The sequence below is a fragment of the Schistocerca piceifrons genome, chromosome 1, assembly GCF_021461385.2.
Source record: "Schistocerca piceifrons isolate TAMUIC-IGC-003096 chromosome 1, iqSchPice1.1, whole genome shotgun sequence".
Classification (NCBI taxonomy): Eukaryota; Metazoa; Arthropoda; class Insecta; order Orthoptera; family Acrididae; genus Schistocerca; species Schistocerca piceifrons.
Genome location: NC_060138.1, coordinates 643,062,196 through 643,089,590, shown reverse-complemented (window position 1 = coordinate 643,089,590; position 27,395 = coordinate 643,062,196). Strand labels below are relative to the sequence as shown.

At 38.5% G+C, this 27,395-nt stretch overlaps 1 protein-coding gene across 1 annotated transcript in view; it reads left to right on the top strand.

The window, feature by feature from the left end:
- The window catches only part of LOC124760357 (collagen alpha chain CG42342-like), a 641,799-nt gene that overhangs the window by 487,923 nt on the left and 126,481 nt on the right, over window positions 1-27,395 (top strand). The gene's annotated exons all lie outside the window — the stretch shown is intronic.

The window sequence follows — 27,395 nt, the reverse complement described above, 5'->3', positions numbered from 1 at the left end:
ATGACTGTTGACATCTATAATTTGAGCACTGAAAATGGCATTCCCAAGAAAGACCTTGGAGCATCATGATCCATTCCTGCTACCATTATTCCTTGTTTCACACTGCTGCTATGTACATCTGGGAGCAGAAGTATTCTAGCAGGCAAAATTTCAGTTCCTCAAATGGCAGAACATGCTGTTCAAGTTTAGTCTGAAGAAGGCAGTAGACCTTTGGTGCTGTATAGGTGAGAAGGAATGCCTGATGATGAGAATCATGAGAGATACCATAAGCCAGACAATGCTGCCTGAATCGGGCCATATAAGTTGCTCAAGTTTCCACTTTTGTATCAAAGGTCAGAAATGGTGGAGGAGCTCTGCGGAGGCCTTTAGCCACAGAGGCCATTTGCAAAGAGAGTTGTGATCCTTCATTGAATGCTGCAGTAATGTCCACCATCACGTTTACCAGCCCCAGCATGATGTGCTGCATATCTTGCAGGAATAGCACTATCCGTTGCATGACATCCAGGATTTCAGGAACTGGGTTTTGGCCATAGGGAAGCAAGAAGATCTGGCCTATCTATTGACCTGGGGGGAGTAAATAACAAAAGAACACACACATGGCTACCTGGGTTCAAAGAAAATCTCATTGCCAAACAGCTATGTCTGACATAGAGAGATGCCTGTGAAACAACATGTTCTGAGTTAACAACAGGAAGGTTTATTACAACAGAACAAGATATTAGCTAAACAATAACTTTTTCTTACAAATTTAATACAAACCTCTCTTAGAAAGCAAGCAGGCATTTGCCTCGAAAACAACAAAGTTAACTAAGATGAAGGGATATAAAGACTAATCCAACAAAGATTGCCACTGGAAGGAAGGAGAGTTCACTCAGCAGTAGCTGGTCAAAGATACTATTCAGATGCAACATTGGAGAGGTCCAAAGTCCTGCTGCAATGTCTCCAATCAGGCTCTAACTGAAGGGCTAATATTAGCCGACACATGAGTCTGAGGAGAACTGCTAATGAGCAGAGCTGCACCACTAAAATAGCCAGTGTGCGGAGGTATACTTATGAATCTACTTCTACACATGACTCAGTGGGGGGAGATAGATCCTCAGTGAGGAGGACCTCTGGTTGCACTTAAACTGCCATCTATTCAGTGTGATATTACACTTGGCAGCAGCTGGAGTTCTGGGAGACCAATGTCTTTTAGGTACGCATGTACATGATGCATCTCCATCAGCAGGGTTGCTTATCCATCAGGTATACTACTGGTACATGACAGTTTTCTCTTCATGACACAAAACATTTTGATGCCAAATCTTAGCACAGAAAAGTTTGATGAGTGTTTTACACATCTCTTTAATCACATTCTGACATCAAATTTACTTCATTTTCAACAGAAAATATCATGAATGTTGATGTGTGGTGATGGGTAGTTCATTATCCACTGTCATGGCAAACCTATAGCTGGAACACTTTGTGCAAAGGCACTGAAATCTGTCAACGTGGAATGAATGCATTTCTGTTGGTACATGGATGACACATTTGTGGTGTGGTCGAATGAAGCAGAAAAGCTTCCACAGTTCCTGGAACTTTTAAACTGTATCCTATGTAATATAGAATTCATGATGGAACTTGAAAAACAGAGCTAACTGCCTTTCCTCAACATGTTAGTTAAGAGAAGAATAGATAGATTATTGACTCACAGTGTATATATAAAACTAATGCACGCCGACCTCTATATCCACACCTTGATCCATCACACTCCACCACAATGAAATTCAGTGCTAAAGACTCTGATCCAAAGAGCCTCGGCAAAGAATAACAACACCTATGAGTAGTGTTCTGAAGAAATCAGCACTCAATTCTTCAAACTGAATGGACAATGCAGTCAAAATCAAGATGGCCCGAGAAAGAGGTGAGACTGAGACTGAGGTAGAGAATCCAAAAGTTGCTTATCTACATTATGCTGGCCCAATATCTGGAGAGATCAGTAGACTTCTATGGAAACGTAGTATTTTAGTATATTTCACTCTTTTCAGCTAAGATAAAATATATTCATTGTGAAGTTAAAAATGAGGTGTCTGAGAGTCAGGTGTGCATCATATTCCATGGGAATGTGGCATGTCTTACATTGGACATACTAACAGACCAGTTGAGGAGAGCAGCAAGGAACATCAGCAATGCACCTGACTAAAATGATCAAGCAAACCAGCTGTCGCTGAGTGCCGCATCAGGTATAATCTTGAAAGGGAATACAATGAGACCAGTACTATGGTGCAAACACCATGTCTATGGGACAGCATAATTAAGGAATCTGTTGAAATAAAGATGACAGAAAACCTATTAAATAGGGATGGAGGTTTCAATTTAAATAATGCATAGGGTCCATCACTCAAGTTACTAAAATCTTGCAGGCCATCTCATCCAGCACAGGTGGAAAACACTGACGGAATTTGTGTTTCATGGAATATCAATGCAAGCTCTGAAAAACAAAAGATCACCAAAGGGTATAGTGGACATCTGGAATCGAATTCAACTATAAATAATGGCATGAGGCAAACAACAGTTTACAATCTGGTTGAAGTCCAGGCACTGAGTACACATAATAGCAAAACTTGTGGCACCTGAAGAAGATGGCTGGGTCAGTCACTGAAACATTGTGCATAAAATGGAAATAATGACATGGCTGAACACCCAGAAGCTCACCATTAATTGACTAGATTCTACTGCCCTGATGTTTCTTGAAGTTTTCCTAGTGGATAGGAAATTCCATCATGTATCAGGGGTGCATCCAGGATAATGTTTTTCTCCTTTTGCTATTAATCATATAGCCATTTCAAAGTGAGCCACTGACAAAAATAAAACCATTTGACACAATGGAGTAAATGTGCATGGATCTGAGATAATGCTGTTAACAATAAAGGAGTCATCTCTAAAACTCTGCTTCTAAGAGTAAAATATAATGCACACAGAGTCAGCAAATCTATAGTGCCTACAAATTATGTGGTAAATTATTAACATAGATGACATATGTTGTAATGCCAGACAGCTAAGACTCAGAATAATAATTCCTGTGACGGTGCATAGACATGAAATGAGTGGTGTCCATGATTTGTCGAGGTGGAAACTCTTGTCTTGGTTCTGCATATTGGATGCTTATTTTGTTTCCATAGCTTCCTTGACCAGTGAATCCCAGTAGAATTAGACTGTTGCCAATATCTTCACTCTTCCATAACCCATGGAATGGTCAGTGGCAATACAATCTTCAGTCACTGCAGATTTGTTTGGCTGTAGAAGATGGGTATGTCATTGCTGTTTGATGCACTGTCATTGTACAACTTGTATTGTTTGTCCTATGTACTTTTTAACATAATGACAAGGAGTTTCATATACACCTATCTTTTATGACAGCAGATCATTGTTTGCAGCTCTAAAACAATTACTGTTTTTGTCAGTGGGAAGTAGACCACTTCTGCTGTACACTTCTTCATTATTCTGGCAATTTTTGTAAAAGCCTTTCCAATTTATGGCAATACAGTAGACAGCCTCTCAGATCTGTTCAATAAATCAGTTATTTTCATGAATGGAGAAAAGGTACTTAAGAAATTCCTTCAGTTTCTCCTCCCATGGGGCCAAATTGTGAATATGTCCTCAACATATTTCGTGAACACTGTCAGTTTTAAACAGTGGAGCTGAACTCATTTCCTTCAAAATCCTCCCTAAATAAATTAACTACCATCCATGGGATAGGACTAACTATGGTCATGCCATCAATCTGTTTGAAATATTGGCTATCAAATAAAAAATAAGCAATGGTTAGTGCATGCTTAAATAATATGTCTTTCTCAAACATGATGCTAAGAGAGCCAATAATAGATACTTTAGTAAACACAGAGCTGTTAAGTTTCAAAATTTTTAATCTGCCAATAAAAATCTGCTGAGTTAAGGCCTGATATTCACATTTACCTAAAACAGCTCTCAACAATGAGGCTAAATATTTGGCCAAGCAGTAAATAGGTTCATTTATAATCCTCACTATTAATCTAAGAGCCAACATTTTTAGTATCTGTCCCAAGCATGATTTTTGACTTCCATTGTCTTCTGAACCCCTTTCTTGTTTCCATATAACCTTGTGTATCCAGATTATAAGCCCTTCCCAAGGTCCACAGAATTCAATAGAGGAATTCGTTTTTAGGGTATTGCATATTCTGTGAGCCCACTCACATTGATTTCTTCTTGTAGGCATCTACCTGCCAGCATCATTAAAAAGCTATGAGCATATTTAAAACTTTAGTATGTAGGACACATAGTATAGTGTGCACATGGACAGCCTACAGGATGAACTGGTACATTAGGAAGAGCTGTTCAGTAAAAATGGATACACAAAATGGCACATTAAGAGAGCTCTGCAAGCAATAACACCAGACCAGCCACAGCAAAAAGAAGCAGAAAGTGATGTAAAGTGTATAGCCTACCTACCATATATGACAAATATTTCTTCAAGAATTGTCAGAATAATGAAGAAGGATAAAGTGGATGTGACATTCCTCCTATTGGTGAAGATGGGAACTCTTCTGAGACCTGTGAAAGGTGATCTGCTCTTATCAAGGGCAGATATAAAATAAATTCTTTTCGGTACAGTAATAAGCATATAGGACAAACAATATGCATTGCACAAGAATGGTGCATCAAACACCAAACCAAGTGAGGTGGCGCAGTGGTTAGCAAACTGATTCGCATTTGGGAGGATGATGGTTCAAACCCACGTCTGGCCATCCTGATTCAGGTTTCCCTTGTTTTCCCTAAATTGCTTCAGGCAAATGCCAGGATGATTCAATTGAAAGGGCATGGCTGACTTCCTTCCCCATCCTTCCCTAATCCACTGGGACTGATGACCTCACTGTTTAGACTCCTCCTCTAAATCAACTAACCAATTAAACACCAGTGACTCACCCATCTTCTGCAGCCCAACGGATCTGTAGTGTCCAAACATTGTATTTCCACTGGCCATTCTATAGATTATGGGAGAAATCAAGATACTGGCCACAGCCTCTTCCTATTACACTTCTGTGGTTGTGGAAGCTATGGAAATGGAATTAGCATACAACCTGTTCAACTGAGATATGTTCGCCTTCGTAGCGTAGCAGTAGCGTTACCGCTTACCATGCGGGGGGCCTGGGTTTGATTCCCAGCAGGGGACTGGGTGTTGTGTGTCATCCATCATCATTTTCATCATCATTGACTTGCAAGTCACCGATGTGGCATCACCAAAAAAGGACTTGCAATACAGCGGCCAAACAACCCTGAATGGGGTTCTCGGCCAACAATGCCATACGATCATTTCATTTTTTTTTTTCATGGGTTTCTAGCGCAATAAGTCTTCCAAACAATGCATTTCATGCTATTGTTGTCAGAGGAATTATTATTATGAGTCTTAACTGACTGGTATTCCAGCACATGCCATCCATTTTAATAATTTACCACATAATTTGTAAGTAACGAGGATTTGCCGACTCTGCACGTGCTATGTTTTATTCTTACATGCATAGTTTTATTTGTGACTGTCACTCTCATTGTCATCAGTGTTATCTTTGATCCATATGCATTAATTCTGCCTTGTTATATCAAGTGATTTTATTTATGGCACTGAGTAACTTTGAAAATAGACATATGGTTATAATCTGAAATATCGGAAGGAGAAATAATGCCTGAAAGCAAACAGAATATTCCACTATCCATGTTTTGTTGTTGTTATCATTTATCTAATAACCTATTTTGAAGACAACATCGATTCTGTTCAACTGCTACTCTAAGTCCTGTTTCTCTCTAACAAACTGAACAAATCTCAAAGATTCAAATTCTTCTACATAAAACTCAAATCTTTTCCAAATTTAGCCTTGTTTTCCCTCATAGTGAGCTCAATGTAATAATTAAAAAATGTTGGGGTTAGGCTGCAACTCTGTCCCAGTACCTTCTCAACTACAGCATCACTTTCATATTATCAACTCTTTTAATTTGTCTGATTTCTATACAGCATGGAAATAAGCTTTAGCTCCCTGTATTTTATCTGTTCTAACTTTCAAAGTGTATTTTGGTCAACATTGTCAAAATTCTTCTCTAAATCTATAAATGCTCTAAAGGTAAGGTTGTCTTTCTATGACCTTGCTTCTAAGATAAATCATAGTGTCAATACTGCTTTGTGTGTTCCTACATATCTTTATAATGCTAACTGATCTTATCTGAGACTGGCTTCTGTAAATACTTTGTCTCAATATTTTGCTAGAATGCCATATTAAGCAAATATTTTACCAGTATTCGCACCTATCGGCATCTGCTTTCTTCAGTATTGGAAGTATTACATTGTTCTTGAAACTTCAAGGGATTTCACCGGTCTTATGTATCTTGTATCCTAGGTGGAAAGTTTTGTTGTGGCTTACTCTCCCAAAGATATCTACAATTCTTCTACTGCATGCAGTTTATTTCTAAATTTACATTTATACTATTTAAGGCCCTGAAGGTGTATGGTGGAAGGTACTCCTGGTACTACTTCTGGATCCCCTTCCTTGTTCCAGTCACAAATGGCGCATGGAAAGAATGAATGTCAGTATATCTTCATATTAGCTCTAATTTCTCAAATTTTCTTATTGGTGCTATTTCATAAGACATATGAGGAATGAAATTTTCTTACTGGGGAAATTTTCTTATTGATGAAAAGTAATACATTGTCCAACTTTTCCCAGAATGTAACCTTTTTGGGTTTCAATAGTAAACCTCTCCACGATACACAGCAACTCTCTTGGAGCATCTGCCACTGGAGTTCACTGAGAACATTTGTAACACTCTCTTGCTGAGTCATGGATTCCATTACAAAATGCACGACACTTCATTGGGTCCTGTATCTCTTCTATTACTCCAATCTTGTAAGGTTCCCAGACTAATAATGAATACTCAATATAGCTACGGTTTCAAGTAGATTGTAATCAGTAGTGTAATTGTACAGTAGTAGACTACTTCTTCTATGTAACTGCAGTATGTTACTTTTATTTGTGTTCAGGGTCAACTGCCAGTCTTGCGCCATTCTCAGTCCTCTGCAGGTCTTCCTGCAGTTTGCTGCAGTCTTCTAATATTACTACTTTCTTAGAGACAATTGCATCACCTGCAAGTACCCTTGTGGAGCTTCTGAAGTTTTCCACTAGTTAATTTATGAATTTTACAAACAGTAATGGTCCTATCACACTTCCTAGGGTTACGTGTGAAATTACTTTTACATCTGTCAATTTTGATCCATTGAGGGTGACATATTGAGTTCTACATGCAAAAAAGTCTTGAATCCAGTCACAAAACTGGTCTGATACTTGGTAAGCTCATATTTTTTTCCAGTAAAAGACAGTGCAGATCTGTTTCAAGGGGAACATGGTATCAACCAGAGTGCCCCAAAGTGTCAATGTCTTGGTTTTCTGGATCTTACAGATTAACAGTGCAAAATGCATTTAGCAGGATCACTGTTTGTGAAATGCATGTTTATTTTTAAAGAGGAGATTTTTGTCTTCCAAAAATATCATAACCTGCAAATGTAAAGCATGTTCCATAATTCTCCAACAGATTTATGTAAGCAATATAGGCCTATAACTATGTGATTCTTTCCTGTGACCCTCAGTGAAGAGTCCTCCACTTTTTCCAGTCACAGAAGACTCCAACTATCTACCTTTCTGGTATTCATGCACTGACAATGTTACAATCTTCCATAGTGCAACTGCTCCAGAAGGAGAAACTCAGTATTTCAGTCTTCTTCTCTGTGTTATGCATCATTGCAGTGCCAGAATGGTCACTGAATGATTGAATAGATTATTTCAATCTGCTTACTAATTTTATGTAAGACCTTAAGTTCTTAGGGTTTTTAATAAGATCAATTTGCAAGTCTTTGAAGATTTTACATTATCCGTTTATGCTCATTTTCAATTCTTTCAGCTTTTGTTTAGCAGCTAAGTTTTGACTTCTCTTAAAGCTGAGATAAAGCTCTCTTTGCTTACCTAGCATATTTCTAAGACTGGTACTAAACTGTGGTGGGTCTTTCACATACCTTAAAACCTAGCCCGGAACATACTTGACTAAAGCTTGTTGAATAATCCTGTTTAACTTTATGAAAAGGAAAGTTGCTGCTCACCATATAGTGGAGATGCTGAGTTGCAGATAGGCACAACAAAAATACTGTCACAAATAAGCTTTCAGCCCGACAAGCCTTTGTCAAAACAGACAACAGACACAGACACACATGCACTCATGCAGATGCAACTCACACACATGACTGCAGTCTTTGGCAAATGAAGCCAGAGACTGCAGTTGTATATGTGTGTGTGTGTGTGTGTGTGTGTGTGTGTCGTCTATTTTTGACGAAGGCCTTTCTGGCTGAAAGCTTATTTGTGGCAGTCTTTTCATTGTACCTATCTGTGACTCAGCATCTCCGCTCTGCAGTGAGTAGCAACTTTCATTTTCATAACATTGTTACATTCCATCCTGTTTAATTTTACCAATTTCTGCTCCTTATCTTTATCCTCAATACTGAGTATTCGATTTCAGCTACTCATATATGCTGCAATTTTTATTCTGATAGGTTGTTGAACAAAAATAATGTCATACATTTGTTAACTGTGCAGTATCCATAATCATTGGTGCTGTCATGGCCTTATGATCACTGCTGCTCTTCCCTATGTTAACTGGTTCAAAAAATTCACGTCTGTTTGTTGCTGAGAGGCCTAAGATATTACCTTCATGAGTTGGTCCTCTGTCCGCTTGAAGTAGTTTTCTGACAAGACATTCAGGTTAATGTCACACAAATCTCTGCTAAAGGGGGTAATTGATGTCTCCCCCTCCCCCTCTTACAGTAAGATGATCGTGAAACGTATTAGTGAAATTCTGCAAGGTCTGTCTGAAGTGCTTTAACCCACAGCCCCTATATAAAAATCTATAAAATCATCCAATTACCTTTCTTGACTCAGCTTTACTGCTTAACTTTATGCAGTTATTCAAAGTATTTACTCCAATAAATACACTTATCCTTATGATAACTATTGCAGTCTCTATTTAGGATTTCATTGCTGTTCACTTCTGTTTCAACTAACTTTCTGTTTCTAATACTACATGGGCATTATTATCTTTCATTTTGAAATTAACTCACTGTCTGCAAATTCCTTGTTATCAATTGTATTTGGTATAGGTCCCACTACCCATTAGTGATATATGAAAATATTGGGACTGGAACCTAGATTTCACACTTATTGCAAGTGGTTGTCTCAAGCACTTCAACTGTCTGTGCATGCTCCTCAGACCAGCTTAAACTTCCATATGTCACACTGTCTAAATCCTTATGTTTTTGTACACTAAATTCGTCACCTAATGCTTGCAACATATTATTCATCAGGAAACTTTGTTCTTTCATATGAATGCAGAGCACGTTTAAAATTCACTGTAAAATTAGTGCCATCTAATGAATGGCTTTTATTTTTTCCCTTGTGATTTCTGTGAGAAATATACAATAGTTGGAGAAGGAGTTGCAGGACTTTTAGATGATCTCTCATAGTCAGCTATGTCTATCCCTCTGTTACCTGTTGAGCTGTCTTCAGCATCTGATAATGTTGGTCATATGCTGCAGTGGTGCGCAAGTAAGAAGGTGGGTGCATGGGGTGTTCTACACAGATAGAGGCATAGAATACTTTGTGGCATTGTCTGTGTGCTGTCTGTTTCTGTCCCTGACCTCAGGCTTCAACCCTCACTTCCCCTGGTAACTGAGTAAGTGTGATATTGGGCACCTGTTTCTGATTTTGAATCTCCCTAGAAAACTTTATATGCTCAGACAGCTAACAGTGTCTCTTGTTAACATTATGCTTCTCATTTTTTCTGTATATCACACATAAAGAACACTGCAGGTGTTAGTACCATCACCACATCTAAACTAATGTGAAAATCAACTGTGTAGGAAATGGCAGATTGTTACTTACCATAAAGAAGACACATCAGGTTGCAGACAGGCACAATTAAAAGACACTCACATAAAGCTTTTGACCACAGCCTTTGTCAGTAAAAGAGAGAGTCACTAACCAATCACGCACACATAAGCAAGCACACCTCACACACACATGACTGCTGACTCCAGCATCTCGGGCCAGAATGGCAATATGTCTAATATGAAAATCAATACCAAATATTTTACATGCAGACTGAAACACACAGTACAGAGTGATGTGGTAGAATGATGCTACTGGCTGGATGCTTAACACTGTGTATCTCCCCACTACCCACCTTTTTACATGAATGCCAGTTTAACAATGGTTTACATCCTGGTACCTTTAAATAACCCGATTTTCTAGAGATTTCATCTCTCTTTTAAATTGTTGTGGTGTTCTAAGATGGTATACAATAGTTTTGTATTAGTGTTGTAGTAAGGATGAATCTATTTATTATTTTATCATACTTTGTCTTATTACTGCAGAGGTAATTGTGAGCTCTTCCATGTGAATCTTCGTGCAAGTGTATGTACATATTCATTATTTATCACTGGAGTCAGAATAATATACTGTGAAGATCAACTTCTTGAAAACAGAGGTGGGAGATTAAAAGTATGTCAGTGGCTACAGTATGTTAAACGGTATCCTACCCTCTGCATACTGTATTATTTCATTAATTTTTATGTCTGGCAATTTTTGTTCTGCAGTATAATATGGATCAAGTTCTGCTCCACAATGGATGATTACTTGAAAAGGTAACTCATTATACAAGTAAACTACAGTCTATTCAAGGTGCATGTGTGGAATATAACATTTTCCACAAATGTCATGGACTTTTCATTCGAGAGTTGAAAAACAATAATCACATTATTATGGATTATCAATGTAGGGGCAAATTTTTCAGACTGAATGAGACAGTGCTGAGCTTGAAATACTGAGCTTTCATCTGAGAAGAGCGGATAATAAAATCCTGCATCCAGTCTTCTCAATGCATGTGGGTTCCCCAATAATAAATAAGATGGTTTCATCGAAAATGACACAGGCAATTTAATTTCCCATCCTCATTCAGCCTCTGCATGTGCTTCATTTCTTCACTCCTTGCTTTTACATGCTTTCGCATTGTGAAATCTTACCCTAATGTATTCTCTCAGTATGGCCAAATAAAGTGTGAGAATAAATCTTACTCTTTTCTCTAGTTCGTTGTTTCAACTTGTCTTTATTTTCCTGGCAGCCACCACTCTTACATTTTCCATTCTTCATCATCTTCTTTACTGTCAGTTGGCATTGTTTCATGACATGACCTACAACTTTACATTTATTTAGTGTGTTATGTTTTCTACATTGTATGGCATTTCCTCAGAGGGTTTTGGTGCTAGTAGTTCGTTTTCATGGCACACTGACACTATTTCAACCAGCAGAGTACCATTTCATAGCTCTGTAACAGATTTCAATTCACTAGCAGTAGTTCGTTTTCATGGCACACTGACACTATTTCAACCAGCAGAGTACCATTTCATAGCTCTGTAACAGATTTCAATTCACTAGCTGTATGCTAATGTGCCTTCTGAATGTAAAATAGTTTCCAAAGATGCACTCTACCACCTTTGCTGCAATAAACATATTACATAAGATTCATTCTATTACTGTTAGTATCTAATGACTTTTCTACAAGAGGATACAATACTTAGGTCTCGTTAGGTTTGTATGTGGTCTTGCTTTCCAGGCTTCCAATCCAATTTTCTGGGAGTTTTTTTATTGAATTTTTGGATTACAGCTTAGGGAAAGACATATGCTGCCTCACACATCTGAACAGGTGTAATCTATCTGAAGTTTGGAAGGGCTCTGGAGTAAGGCGACAGCTCTTGTCTCCACAGCGCTACAGGAGTGTACAGCATTCATTTGTCAATTATTTGTATATGTTTCAAACTGAAGTGACTTATTTTCATTCATCCATATGCTTAGTAGTTTAGTTTGTAAACGTCTTGTGTGTTTGTGTCCTTAATGAGCACAGTCCCACATTTTAATTACTATGTAGTATAGTTTTCTGCTGTATCTATGATAGGTGGGGACTGTGATTGCTATGCTTGGCTGCAGGCTGAGTTGGAAACCCTTAACTCATAGCTCCAGGTGGCACTGACCGTGGTGAAGCAGCTTGAAGCAGTTGCCATTGGACATCACTGTGTCGGGCCAAACGTGGGAATCCAAGCACCATCCAGCACATCCCATGTGTCCCCTGATCAATCCACTATTGTGGCTGCTGTGGTTACTGAGTGCAGTGAGTCTGATCCTTCACCTGTTAGGCACATAAAGGGGCCCCTTAGGGATATGGCTGCCAGGGGAAGAATTCCAGTGCACACTTACTGTGCACAATGAAGGGAGTCACCCCAGATGTGGAATGGGTCCTTCTGGATGCCACAAAAAGCACAGGGTGTAGCCAACTGCAGATGGTGGCTCATGGCAGTACTAATAATGTATGTTGCTGTCAATCGGAAGAGATTCTTTCTGGTTTCTGGTGGCTATCTGAAGTGGTAAAGACTACCAGTCTTCCTTGCAACATGAAGGCAAAGTTCACCATCTGTAGCAACATCAATATGACTAATTTCAAACCTTTGGTACACAGTTATGTGACTCCGTAGAGTGCAGATTCCTTGATTAGCACCATAGGGTGGTGGGCTATCGGACTCTGCCTAATATGTCAGGAGTCCATTACACACAGAATGCAGCTACATGGGTAGTGGGGGATGTGTGGAATAGCATGGGAAGTTTTTAGCTTAAATGGTGTTGGGAAACAACAAAAAGGGTTTTAGTCTCAAACAGAGCAAATCAAACCCAAGACAACAGTATAATTAGGAACCACATCTGTTATAGTAGTAAATTGTCATATCTGTGTTAGGAAATAGCCAGAGCCAGAGCTCCAAGTGCTGGTAGAAAGTACTGAAGCTCAAATCATTACAGGTTCTGAAAGCTGGCTAAAGCCAGAGATAAGTTCAGTCAAAATTTTTGCAAAGGACCCTACAGTGTTCTGAAAGGATAGATTAAATACAGTTGGTGGAGGTATGTTTGTTGCTGTTAGAAATAGTTTATCTTGTAAGAAAATTGAAATAGATTGCTCCTATGAATTAGAACAGGTAAAGGTTATGCTTGACAACCAGAGTAAAGTAATAACTTGTTCCTTTTACCAAATGCCTGACTCAGATGATACAGCTGCTGAAAGGTTCAAAGAAAACTTGATCTCACATTGGTACCTGACTCATACAGATATAGTTCATTCAGTCAATCCTCAACTTGGTGGCGAAAGAAAATACATCTTCAAACAAGGTGGTGGGTATAAAAATCATCTGGTTGTATTAAATGCTTTCTCTGAAAATTGGTTTGAGGAGCTAGTTTAGGAGCTCATTTGAAGTGTGAATGGTTGTGTAAACATACTTCACATCCTAGCAACAAGTAATCCCAAGCAAGTAGGGAGCATCATGATGGATACAGGAATTAGTGACCACAAGATCATTGTAGTGAGAATGAATACCATAACACATCCATTCCTTCTGAACTAATCATGTCAGTACAGATCAGATAGGCTTAAATTCAAAGAAATAGTGACAGTAGGAATTGAGATACTTATAACAAATAAACTGAAAAGAAATGCAACTGATCCCCCATTGGACAAAAAAAGGTATTTAGTGCATGTCTCAATGTGAGATACTTTTAGTGGTTTCCACAATGAAACTCTGTCTCAAAATCTGGCAGAAAATTAAGAAAGATTCTGGTTGTATTTAAAGTACATCAGCAGCAAGACACAGTCAACACTACACTGCACAATAGTGATAGTAATGTAGAACAGTGACACTAAAGCAGAGTCCTTCAACAAAGAAGACAAAATAAATATTCCAGAATCAACAGCTGTTGCTAAAATGAGTAAGTTAGAAGTAGTTATCCTTCGTGTACTGAAGGAACTCAAATCACTTAATAAAGATGAGTCTGTTGGTACAGACGATACACCAATGAGATTTCTTTCAGAGAGTGCTGATATAATAGCTCCATACCTCTCAGTCATACACAACTGCTCGCTCTATGAAAGATCCATACCTAAAGACCACAAGTTTCAAGGGTCATATCAGTACTCAAGAAAGGAAATAGGAGATATCAATGACGTGTGTTGCTTTGGATCAGATGAGATTCTCTCTAGTTTCTAGCAGCTAAGGGAAGTGGTAAGGCTGCCAGTCTTGCTTGTGTGATGAAAGCAGAGCTCCCACTTTTAGCATAAATGATGGGACTGATTGCAGAACTCTGGTACAGAGATGAGTGTAGGGTCTGAATCAGAGGCGCAGATGGTTGTGCAGCCATGTAGGCTGCAGATTCCTCAACCTGCACCATGGGGTGGATGGGTTTTGATTTTTGTTAAATAGGCCAGGAATCCATTAAATGCAGGAGGCAGATACATGGGTAGCAGGGGCTGTGCGGCATATACTTGGCAGTTTTTTAGTTGTGAGGGTCTGGGGGAAACAATAAGAGCTTCAGTCTCAAACGGTGCGCCAAACACAGGAAGAACATAGATACAAGAACCATTGGTATAACAGTTGAAAATTGTCATAACTGTGTTGGGAAATTACCAGAGCTTGAAGCGCTAATAGAAAATGCTAATGCTCAAATCATTATAGGCACTGAAAGCTGGCTAAAGCAGGAGATAAGTTCAGTCGAAATATTTGTGAAGAACATAATGGTGTTCCGAAATGATAGGCTAAACGCAGTTGGAAGCGGCCTGTTGGTTGATGTTAGAAGTAGTTTATCTTGTAGCAAAATGGAAGTAGATAGTTCATGTGAGTCAGTACAGACAGAAGTCATTCTTGGCAACAGGAATAAAATAATAATTTTACTGATCTCCCATCTCAGATGATACAGTTACTGAAAGGTTCAAGGAAAACTTGAGTTTAATTTCAAACATTTACCAAACTCATGCAGTTATAGGTGGGTGACTTTAATTTACCCTTGATATGTTGGCAAAAATACATGTTTAAATTCGGATTGAGCTAAATGCTTTCTCTGAAAATTATTTTGAGCAGTTACTTTATGAGCCCACGTGAATAGAAAATGGTTGTGAAAACACACTTGATCTCTTAGCAACATATAATCCTGAGCTAAATATGAGCATTGAAAAGGGTGCAGGGGCAGAATCTGCCACTTGAGTTTGCTAAACATCTCTGTAACGCTACCACACTTACCAAATAACCCTGTGATGAAGCACACCGCTCTTCTTTGTATCTTCTCTATCTCCTCTGTCAACCCGACCTGGTACGGATCCCACACTGATGAGAAATACTCAAGTATAGGTCGAATGAGTGTTTTGTAAGCCACCTCCTTTGTTGATGGACTACATTTTCTAAGGACTCTCCCAATGAATCTCAACCTGGTACCCGCCTTACCAATGTTCCGTACGCATACTCTCAGATATTTTACAGAAGTAACTGCTACCAGTGTTTATTCCGCTATCATATAATCATACAATAAAGGATCCTTCTTTCTATGTATTCGCAATACATTACTTTTGTCTATGTTGAGGGTCAGTTGCCACTCCCTGCACCAAGTGCCTATTCGCTGCAGATCTTCCTGCATTTCGCTGCAATTTCCTAGTGCTGCAACTTCTCTGTATACTACAGCATCATCCACGAAAAGCCGCATGGAACTTCCAACACTATCTACTAGGTCATTTATATATATTGTGAAAAGCAATAGTCCCATAACACTCCTCTGTGGCATGCCAGAGGTTACTTTAACGTCTGTAGACATCTCTCCAGTTGAGAACAACATGCTATGTTCTGTTTGCTAAAAACTCTTCAATCCAGCTACACAGCTGGTCAGATATTCCCTAGGCTCTTACTTTGTTTATCAGGTGACAGTGCGCAAATATATCGAATGCCTTCTGAAAACCAAGGTAAATGGCATCTACCTGGGAGCCTGTATCTAATATTTTCTGGGTCTCATGAACAAATAAAGCGAGTTGTGTCTCACACGATCACTGTTACTGGAATCCATGTTGATTCCTACAGAGTAGATTCTGGGTTTCCAGAAATGACATGATACGCGAGCAAAAAACATGTTCCACAATTCTACAACAGATCGATGTCAGAGATATAGGCCTATAGTTTTGTGCATCTGCTCAACGACCCTTCTTGAAAACTGGTACTACTCTTTTCAAATCATTGGGAACCTTCCATTCCTCTAGAGACTTGCGGTACATGGCTGTTAGAAGGGGGGCAAGTTCTTTCACGTACTCTGTGTAGAATCGAATTGGTATCCCATCAGGTCCAGTGGACTTTCCTCTGTTGAATGATTTCAGTTGCTTTTCTATTCCTTGGACATTTATTTCAATGTCAGCCATTTTTTCGTTTGTGCGAGGATTTAGAGAAGGATCTGCAGTGCGGTCTTCCTCTGTGAAACAGCTTTGGAAAAAGGTGTTTAGTATTTCAGCTTTACACATGTCATCCTCTGTTCCGGTGACATTATCGTCCCAGAGTGTCTGGATATGCTTTACCAGATAGGATTAATGGAGTACATCAAGAAAGCTCAAAGAAGAGCAGCACATTTTGTTTTGCCACCAAATATGGGAGGGAGTGTAAGACCAGAACTTCCTAGGATTTTCTGTCAAGTCGGTACATAGAATTTTACTTTTGAATTCACTGAATGCTTCATGCATAGCCCTCCTTACGCTAACTTTGACATCGTTTAGCTTCTGTTTGTCTGAGAGGTTTTGGCTGCATTTAAATTTGCAGTGAAGCTCTCTTTGCTTTCGCATTAGTTTCCTAACTTTGTTGTTGAACCACGGTGGGTTTTTCCCATCCCTCACAGTTTTACTCAGCACGTACCTGTCCAAAACACATTTTACGATTGCCTTGAACTTTTTCCATAAACACTCAACATTGTCAGTTTCAGAACAGACAAGGAAGGCAATAGGAGTAATCCACTAAATTACAGGCCCGTATCATTAATATCAATATGCAGCAGGATATGGAACGCATACTGTGTTTGAACATTATGCAGCATGATATTGAAGACATACTGTGTTTGAACATTATGAATTACCTGAAAGAGAACAGTCTATTGACATGTGGCCAACACAGATTTAGAAAACGTTGTTCTTGTGAAACATGACCAGCTCTTACACACATGAAGTGTTGAGTGCTGTTGACAAGGTATTTCAGATTGATTCTGCTTAAGTGTGATTTGCAGAGTATCCATGTAGATATAGATGGAGATCTGCTGAATTAAAACCCTTATCACTGACATTGATTTGCAGTAGAATTTTGTGGCATATACTGTGTTTGAACATTATGAATTACATTGAAGGAAATGGTCATTTCCAGGAGGCTTTTGACACTGTCTCACACTAGTGGCTTGTAGTGAAATTGCATGCTTATGGGATATTGTCACAGTTATGTGACTCGATTCATGATTTCCTATCAGAGAGATCACACTTTGTAGACCCAAGGTAGCGTTATAGGCCCTCTGCAAGTTCCTTATCCATATAAATGATTTAGGAGACTGTCTGACAAGCTGGCTTAGATTGTTTGCAGATGATGCTGTCTTTTATCATCTAGTAAAGTCACTAGAAGATCAAATCGAATTGCAAAATTATTTAGAAAAGATATCTGTATGGTGCATAAATTGACAATTGACCCTAATTAATGAAAAGTTTGATGTCATCCACATGAGTGCTGAAAGGAATCGATTAAATTTCAGTTACACAATAAATCAGTTACATCTAATGGCCATATATTCAACTAAGTACCTACAATTATGACCAACTTAAATTGGAGGGAACACATTTGTTGTGGGGAAGGTGAACCAAAGACTGTGTTTTATTGGGAGAACACTTGGAAAATGCAACAGATCTACTAAAGAGACTGCCTACACTAAGCTTATCCATTCTCTTTTAGAGTACTGCTGCATGGTCTGTGATCTTTACCAGATAGAATTAATGGAGTACATCAAGAAAGCTCAAAGAAGAGCAGCACATTTTGTATTGCCACAAAATATGGGAGGGAGTGTCAACTGACATGATACAGAATTTGGGGTGGACATAATTAAAACAAAGGCATTTTTCATTGCAGCGGATCTTCTCACGAAATTTCAATCACCACCTTCCTCTTCCGAATATGAAAATATTTTGTTGATGCCAACCTACACAGGGAGAAATGATCACCATAATAAAATAAGGGAATTCAGAGCTTGCACAGAAAGATATAGGTGTTCATTTGTTCCGTGCACTGTTAGAGGTTGGAATAGTGGAGAATTATTGTGAAGGTGGTTTGATGAACCCTCTGCCAGATGCTTAAGTGTGATTTGCAGAGTATCCATGTAGATATAGATGGTTATCTGCTGAATTAAAACCCTTATCACTGACATTGATTTGCAGTAGAATTTTGTGGAATATACTGTGTTTGAACATTACGAATTACATTGAAGGAAATGGTCATTGCCACACAGTCTACATGGATTTAGAAAATATTGTTCTTATGCAACACAACTAGCTCTTTATTCTGATCAAGTAATGGATGGTATTGACTAAGGGTTTCAAACTAATTTCATATTTCTGGATTTCCAGAATGCTTTTGATATCATTCCTCACAAGTGGCTTGTTTGCCTATGTAGCATTGTCTGAGTTATGTTCCTGGATTTGTGATTTCCTGTCAGTAACTGGCAGAAAGTCATTGAGTAAATTGGAACTAATATCTGAAGTTCCCCAAGGAAGTGTTGAAGCACTTCACAATTGATTTAGAAAACAATCTGGGCAGCCCTCTTAGACTGTTTACAGATGATCATTTATCATCTAATTAAGTTATCAGATGATCAAACTCAATTCCAAAATGATTTAGACAAGACATCTGTATGGTGTGAAGTGGGACAACTGGCTCTAAATAATGAAAAGCGTGAGGCTGTCCACATATGTTCTAAAAGGAATCAATTAAATTTGTGTTACATGATGCTGAAACTTCAACTAAATACCTAGTGATAACAGTTATGAGCAACTTAAATTGAAATGATTGCAGATGATGGTGTGGGGAAGGTGAACCAAAGACTGTGTTTTATTGGTAGAACACTTAGAAGATGCAACAAATTTACTAAACAGACTGCTTACACTATGCATGTCTGCCCTCTACTAGAGTATTTCTGTGTTGTGTGGGATTCTTACCATACAGGATTGATGGAGGACATCAGAAAGGTTCAAAGAACTATTTTGGTGCTATTATGAAGTAGGTGAGAAAGTGTCATGGGTATGGTATGCGATATGGTGGTAATCGTTGAAGCAATGATGTTTTCAATAAAGTGAGATCTTTTTATGAAATTTTAATCTTCATGTTTCCTCTCTAACAGTAAAAATATTTTGTTGATGTCCACCTATAGAGGGCAAAATGATGATTGTGATACAATAAGAGAAATCAGAGCTTGCACAGAGAGATTTAAGTGTTCATTTTTCTCATGCACTGTTCAGGAGTGGAGCAGTAGAGAAATAGTGTGAAAGTTTCACAAGCTGCAACATTGTCACGAATAAAACAGTGACCCGTATATACAATAAGTTTCCTTTAATTTACATCTATGGTCACAAACTTTTTGTTGACAGATTACCAGTTTCGGTCTATAAATGACCATCATCAGATCTGCAGCAAAAAATGGGAAAAACATGAATACACTCGCAGATTGTCTACAGCTTAAAAACAATACATAGACCATCTTCCTCTTTTTAACAATCTTACTTTTGTTGTGTTCTTTTTCATTGCTTGATTATTACTGAAATGCCTTTTATACATTATAAGCTCATTACAGACTTCAACTATTGTATCCTCCCTTTATTTTTGCTGTTCAGTTAATTATTGAAAACTAGTGTATGTCAATATTAGTGACATCTGGTGAACTTACAACACAAACATCTTGTGGCTACTGTACGGCAGCTTGTTCAGAACAGTAGTCCTACTTACAACATGACTTGTGCATATGATGTTATTTATATATATTTGACGATGCTGGTGCTGATTCTGCATTTAACATTTGACGATGTCACTACGGCTGCAGTACATTAGGACTTTGTTTTTATGCCTCTTCGTACTTAAAGCACACAAATGCATATATTTGTCAGTAGTACTTTTCATTATGGTCTATGTATTGTTTTTAAGCTGTAGCCAATCTGTGAGTGTATTTATGTTTTTCCCATTCTTTGCTGCAGATCTGATGATGGTCATTATAGACCGAAACTGGTAATCTGTTAACAAAAAACTGTGGCCAAAGACATAAATTAAAGGAAACTTATAGTGTGAAAGTGTTTTGACGAACCCTCTGTCAAGCACTTAAGTGTGAACTGCAGAGTGGTCATGTACATGTAGATGTAGGTATAGATATAGGTATTGAGTTTATCCTCTAATGCCTGTTTGCCCTCAACAGCCAACCACCACATCAGCATGTATTGCACGTTGAGGTTGTTGTTTTTGTAGAAATTTCTACTACATTTATTATCAGGCAGTTAAACCAACATTTCACCACTGAAACACATGGTAGTGTTTGATATGTCATCAAGGAACACAACTAAATAGAGCATCTTATGGGTGTGGCAAGCATTATCCCTTGGGAAACAACTAGAAAATGCACTATATAATAATAGTGAACTGGTGAAATGTATATAGAACAAATGACATCATAGGCATATCAAAAGAATGAGTGAAGGATCTAATACATTACAAACTCAGCATGGGAAAGCTTTGTGTTAGGTGGATGCTACATTTGTTAAGTACTGACCAAAGCAAATGTGGAAACAAATTTCTCTGTGATGTTTGTACTGTTTCTCAATAAATGTAATTGAGTGTTTGGGCTGTATTTGTCTCTGTGGATGATATATGAGTCCACAATTTCACATCAGAAATGAAACACCACCTCAAACTTTCTGGCTTGCAACAGGAAATCAAAGTCTGTTTCATCTGGCACTTAGTCTAGTTGGATATAAAGAGATTTCTTCTTACTAATTTGCAACGAGTAAAACAGCAACTGGCAAACTATGTAATACATGTTCTGTACCAACTATATGAAAATTTATGTATTGGAGGAGAAGAAAAAAAATATTGTAAGACAATTACAGCTACTTGGTCATGGAAATAGTGAGGGTTCTGAGCTACAAATTGTTAGAACATCCACCCTTTTCAATACACTGGGCAGTCTAAAGACGTTTTTTGCTGGAAAACATTTTGATTTCCGCCAATAGATTATGACAGAGGTAAAGAGGATTTTTGCAAACTTTGCTGGTTCACACTTTAAATATGGAGTCTACTAACTACAAAGGTTGTTGGTCAGAAGCACTGATCTTAAAGAGAATATCTTGAAAAATAAGTGCATTATTTAATGTATAAAGATCAATTTTGGTCACTTCAGACCAAAATCTTTTCACTTGTTCTTATATTATTTAGGAAGTTGAACATTTATATGTGAAACCATAACATGTTTCTAGGCCTTTCTACAATGATGCATTCTAACATAGTTTCTATGTTTTCTGTTGTATGTTTCTCACTAAAAGCATTTTGCTTCCATGATATACATTCCTAGACCTGTAATTTCCTTATCTGTATATCCTCATCCATTCATGCACAATTTTTCAAGGGGTCATATCCCAGGTTCTATTAAGTGGAATCCAATAACCCACTCATCATGGAATCTGCAGTCTACAAGATCACATAATTGCCTGAGCCTCTGTTTCAGATCTTCCATTTGGCTCTGTAACAAAGATTTGCAATCAGTCCTGCTGATGATGCTACAGATAGTGAATGTTGCAAGGAAGACTGGTAGTCTTTACCACTTCAGATAGCCACTAGAAGCCAGAGAGAATCTCTTCTGATCCACATTAATGTACATCATTAGTACTGCCATGAGCCACCACTTGCATTTGTCTACACCCTGTGCTTTTAATGGCATCCAGAAGGACCCATTCCACATCTGGGGAACTCCCTCCATTGTGCTCAGTAAGTGCACACTGGACTTCCTCCCCCCATTGGCAGCCTTATCCTTAAGGAGCCCCATTACACACCTAACATTAGACCTCCCATCTACCAGTAATCCAACATGGTGTTACTGCCCAGACCTTGCAAGCTCAGCAGCTTCCTCAAAAATAGGACAGGTGCCAGCATCTGGCACAGGATCTTTATCATACACAATTGGCACCCAAAATCTGTTTGTCAGATGAACCGTGGAGACCTTACAATTGGCTTCCTGTAAAGACTTTCACTGCCTGCCACACCTAGGAATGACCTCCCACTTGACCACAGGTGAGGGATCAGGTCTTGCAGCTGAAATTTTGATTTAACGTTGTGGGTTTCTGATGACTAAATAACTGATGAAGATTTGCCTGTATATTTCTTCAATTATATTCTTTGTCACATTATTAAATATCACACCATTCATACAATTTTCACTTTATATTCCTAATTACATTCTTAGTGACCATCATATACACTACTGGCCATTAAAATTGCTACACCAATAAGAAATGCAGATGATAAATGGGTACTCGTTGGACAAATATATTATACTAGAACTGACATGTGATTACATTTTCACGCAATTTGGGTTCATAGATCCTGAGAAATCAGTACCCAGAACAACCACCTCTGGCCGTAATAATGGCCTTGATATGCCTGGGCATTGAGTCAAACAGAGCTTGGATGGCATGTACAGGTACAGCTGCCCATGCAGCTTCAAAACAATACCACAGTTCATCAAGAGTAGTGACTGGCGTATTCTGATGAGCCAGTGGCTCAGCCACCATTGACCAGATATTTTGAATTGGTGAGAGATCTGGAGAATGTGCTGGCCAGGGCAACAGTCGAACATTTTCTGTATCCAGAAAGGCCCGTACAGGACCTGCAACATGCGGTCGTGCATTATCCTGCTGAAATGTAGGGTTTTGCAGGGATTGAATGAAGGGTAGAGCCATGGGTTGTAACACATCTGAAATGTAATGTCCACTGTTCCAAGTGCTGTCAATGCGAACAAGAGGTGACCCAGATGTGTAACCAATGGCACCGCATAATATCAGGCCGGTTAATACGCCAGTATGGCAATGACGAGCACACACTTCCAATGTGTGTTCACCACAGCGTCGCCAAACATTGATGTGACCATCATGATGCTGTAATCATAACCTGAATTCATCCAAAAAAATGATGTTTTGCCATTCATGCACCCAGGTTCATTGTTGAGTACACCATCACAGTTGCTCCTGTCTGTGATGCAGCGTCAAGGGTAACCGCATCCATGGTCTCTGAGCTGATAGTCTATGCTGCTGGAAATGTCATCAAACTGTTCATGCAGATGGTTATTGTCTTACAAATGTCCCCATCTGTTGACTTAGGGATCGAGATATGGCTGCACGATCCGTTACATCCATGTGGATAAGATGCCTGTCATCTAGACTGCTAGTGATACGAAGCCATTGGGATCCAGCAAGGCATTCCATATTACCCTCCTGAACCCACCAATTCCATATTCTGCTAACAGTCATTGGATCTTGACTAATGTGAGCAGCAATGTTGCAATACGATAAACCGCAGTCGCGATAGGCTACAGTCCAACCTTTATCAAAGTCGGAAACGTGATGGTATGCATTTCTCCTCCTAACACGAGGCATCACAACAAAGTTTCACCAGGCAACGCTGGTCAACTGTTGTTTGTGTATGAGAGATCAGTTGGAAAATTTGCTCATGTCAGCACGCTGTAGGTGTCGCCACTGGTGCCAACGTTGTGTGAATGCTCTGGAAAGCTAATCATTTGCATATCACAGCATCTTCTTCCTGTCAGTTAAATTTCGTGTCTGTAGCACATCATCTTCATAGTGTAGCAATTTTAATGGCAAGTAGTGTAGAAATGTCTGTCTCCATCAGAGGCATGTCCACTACTCCTAACATTCTGCCAAACTCACAATATTCCAAAGAGTTTACAAAACAAAAGAGTATACAGACTTTCTTGAAAAAAGTAGAATATTCATGGAAATATATCGTTATTTTGCAAATGAGTCCAGAAATAAATTTAATAATCGGTATTAAATTGTGCAGTTAATAATATGAATTTTAAGTATACCAGAATTTCAAATATTTCTAAAGCAAGGATAATTTTTAATCATTAGTGCATATCGACTGTAACAAATTAATTTCTTTTTATACGTCTTAGAGTGAAATATAATACATTGTATACAAAATCAAATGAAATTTTTTCAATGAAACAGCTGAGAATGTTCACCTATACAAGAATCGATAGTACAAACGCTATTGTGTCCATTATAATTATCCGGGCTGTTATGCCGTGGTCGGTTGATGAATTCTGTGGTGATTCCCAACGTGGGAAGATCCACTCCCTACACTGCCATATGGCTGTACCCTGCTGGACCAGTCAACTTGCAACAGATCGCGGGTGCTGAGTAACGTACTCGAGCATCTGTTGACTAGATATGTTAACTCATGAAAGAACAAATTAATGGAAAAATATTAGGACCTAAGTTTATGATGTAGGGATCGACCCATTAGTTCAAACCACACTGGGTACATACCAGCAAAAAAAGTTTCAACACAACAAAATGAATAAAGTTCATAACCATATCAATAAGTTCAGTTATATGCAAGGAATAACTGTAAGAAGTGTCTAGCCTCAGTCAATGGTTGTATGCTCTCCTTGAGTACACACACAGTTGTGATGACCAGGGGTACCCAAAACAGAGCTAAGCATGAGTCTGTCCACAACCCAAGATTCAATCAGATACAATATTGCAATACTCAGGATAGATTCAAGTAAACACAGTCATAAATAGCTTTTCCTGTTTTTTTCACTAAACACATTTCTAAACTCCTATAACAAATTCCAAAGTTGTTCTTTTTGTAGGTCACTAACAGTTGTAACTTCCCTTACTTTAGAACCTATTACACTTCCAAAATCCTGATCCTCAGTCTCATCAAAATCCGTATCTTCATCAAACACCTGGTACTCAGCTTGGTTCACAATGCTTTGCAAACAGTTACAACTTTTCCCACAGTTTAAAATACAGAAATTAGTTTTACATAAGTATTACTTTTAGGTTCCAGAATAAACAATTCTTTAACATTCCATCCAAAACAAGCATCAAGTTTCACTATCCAATCCATTCTGAGAATTATATTTGCTTCCAGACTAGTGATCACTAAGCATCCATGTTCAAAGTTTTGCTTTTTATACTAAACGTTAAAATTATCTGAGATTTTACCAATTTGCGTTGCTTACCTGTAGCTCCTCTTACCTTTACACCTACAATGTGGATTTCCACAAAATTCTTACTATATTTAATATTTAATCTTGTCTCTAAAGTGTTCAGATATACCACAAATTGGACTACCTGTATCAATCAAACAGTTCCCTTCTCACTGATCAATTTTAATCTTAATGTAAGGAAATCCAAAATCTGAATCATCATCTCTGTTACTAGACACTTCTTGCAAAAGATCACTTTCAATTTCTTCAAATGCAACATCTATACTGTTTTTGCATGGTTTTATCAACTTTACTGGTATCATAGGATTGCTTTGGTTTCTCATGTTGTTAGGTATAGATTGAACACACTGAATGGATTCCATAGCACAACTAACATCACTTATTACAGAAGGAGCACAAAATACACTACTGGCCATTAAAATTGCTACACCATGAAGATGATGTGCTACAGACACGAAATTTAACTGAAAGGAAGAAGATACTGAGAGCATTCACACAAGGTTGACGCTGGTGGCAACACCTACAACGTGCTGACATGAGCAAAGTTTCCAACCGATTTCTCGTACACAGACAGCAGTTGACCAGTGTTCGAGTAGGGAGGAGAAATGCATACCATCACGTTTCCGACTTTGATAAATGTTGGACTGTAGCCTATCACGATTGCGGTTTATCGTATTGCAACATTGCTGCTCACGTTGGTCAAGATCCAATGACTGTTAGCAGAATATGGAATTGGTGGGTTCAGGAGGGTAATTCATAATGCCTTGCTTGATCCCAATGGCCTCGTATCGCTAGCAGTCTACCGTATTTCCTTGAATCTAAGCCGCACTCGAATCTAAGCTGCACCTGAAAAATGATACTCAAAATAAAGGAAAAAAAAATTTCCCGAATCTAAGCCGCACCTGAAATTTGAGACTCGAAATTCAAGGGGAGAGAGAAGTTTTAGGCCGCACCTCCAAATCGAAACAAAGTTGATCCATTGTAATATGAGACACAATTTAGGTCGAATGAATGACGATACAGCTACAGTAGTTCGGTTCGAGTCGTAAGCTTAGCAGTTAAGCTATACCAAGTAGCCATTGCTATGCGTCAGGTGCCCCGTCCGTATTTATACGGGTACCCTTCCTTTTTCACGTGCTTCGTCTGGTTTGAATCGATTTCCTTGTTTTGCTTTGATCTGATAAGTGCCGTTTTCTTTGTTATAGGTGTTTACGTCACTGTACTGTGTCATGAATTGTTTGTCGCATTCTGATAGTGCATGTTTATGGCCTAATGATAGAGGATGTTCTGAATGAGAGTTTAGCGAAAATTTTTCTCTGTTTGAAAATCTTTGCGGCCGCTTCTTTAGTACATCAAATTCTGCACAGAAATTAGTCATCTTAGATTTAAAAATCTAGTCAGTTACCGTGCTTCATTTCTGACAGTATCACTATTACGCATAAGAATAATACGAATATAAACATGACACGATACGTGTATTCTTCCGCGTTTGCTGTTGTCTCACTCTAGTTTCGTAGTTTATTGGGCAGACAGAATTTAAATAAGATAGCAGCAAACACGAAAGAATACATGGCAAAATGTTTATATTCGTATTATTCTTATGGTGAAGAGAATACTGCATGTGATTCACATTTCATCAGGTTCCTATTAGCAACCACCTCTTCTCACAGGTAGGAAAAAATTCTGAACGTAGAGTTGGTCATATTGACAAACATCCCAAACAGTCTTAACAGTTGGATTTTCGTAGTAAATTGAAATTCTGCTACATTCGAAGATGAACAATACGAAATTTATATTTACTTCGTTGGATAATGTATGAAAATGTAGTGGTCGAAACTCGGGGCAGAGAAAAAAAAGCTTGTCTTCCACCCTTTTTTTTTTTAATTTATTTACTGACGCAGAGGTTTTGGTGCCAGTATTTATCTTTGAGCCTATAAAGCATGCCTGTATAGCGCTACATATATTTGACGGCAGAAGTTAGTTGTGGCGGCACCTACCAACATTTTTAAGAACCTCCGCTTGCTTTGCACTCAATTGTAAGCCGCAGGCGGTTTTTTGGATTACAAAAACCGGAAAAAAAGTGTGGCTTGGATTCGAGTAAATACGGTAGATGACAGGCATCTTATCCACATGGTTGTAACGGAC